Genomic DNA, 1019 nt, shown 5'->3' on the forward strand with positions numbered 1-1019 from the left:
ATTTCTAGAATTTTTGGTCAGGCCAATTGGTACAGTTTATTAGTTAAAGTTACCCATGTTACAGGGATCGACTGCTTTGACCTTCGCGCGTTACAACTTGAATATCTCTCTGTACAGGGATTTAATACTGGTGCCGTTTATTTCTAATGAAACTAGACTCCAAATGGAATCTTTACATATAAGGTATGACTCCTAATTCTTTCTAGATAATTTATAGTAAATTTTTAAAGTTTCGACAGGGGACCCAGAAACCGTTCTGGCCCTGTCTCACAATAGCTTTAATATCTCTTCACATGTAACTCCTATGACCGTTTCGTTTCTTCCATATGAAAATAGACTCATCAAGGTTCATTTACATAGCTTATTCACTATTTAATACCATTCCTACAAATTTTGGTGATTTTTCACATTCACGTCACTGCAGCTGGCAGCATCTGTTTTTAAGGTAGGTCTTACCTATTTTGTAGTCTCCATGAACCAACTAGTCTTGCCATACATAGGTTCACATATGATCATTTTAACCATACCAATGGCTGATCATGTGACCAACACTCCCATTTCCAATACATAATCACATCATGACACCATATATATATATACAAACCACAAATAGTCTAAGTTCGTACTTCACTTTTACGAGCCATTTTCGCATGGCCGTACACATATACATCACCACATATTTAAACCAACAAGGGTAGTCCTATACATGCCATTTCAAAGTTCAACCAAAATTTATACCAAAATGGAGGCGTTGATAGTGTGGATGACTTGACTTTAATGATCCCAAATCCGATTGCTATCGAGCAAAATCTATAAAACAGAGAGCCAAAGCAACGGGTAAGCATTTTTATGCTTAGTAAGTCTCAAGGAATAAAATCAGCTTTAATTAAAGCAATACATTCACATAGCCAAATGCATCATTTCATTAATACACATTCACATAATCATTCTTACTTCCCACTTCATCATTATATACTTTCACAAGGTATCAACCTATTCAATAGCTGAAATTGTTAGTC

The sequence above is a fragment of the Gossypium arboreum genome, chromosome 12, assembly GCF_025698485.1.
Source record: "Gossypium arboreum isolate Shixiya-1 chromosome 12, ASM2569848v2, whole genome shotgun sequence".
Classification (NCBI taxonomy): Eukaryota; Viridiplantae; Streptophyta; class Magnoliopsida; order Malvales; family Malvaceae; genus Gossypium; species Gossypium arboreum.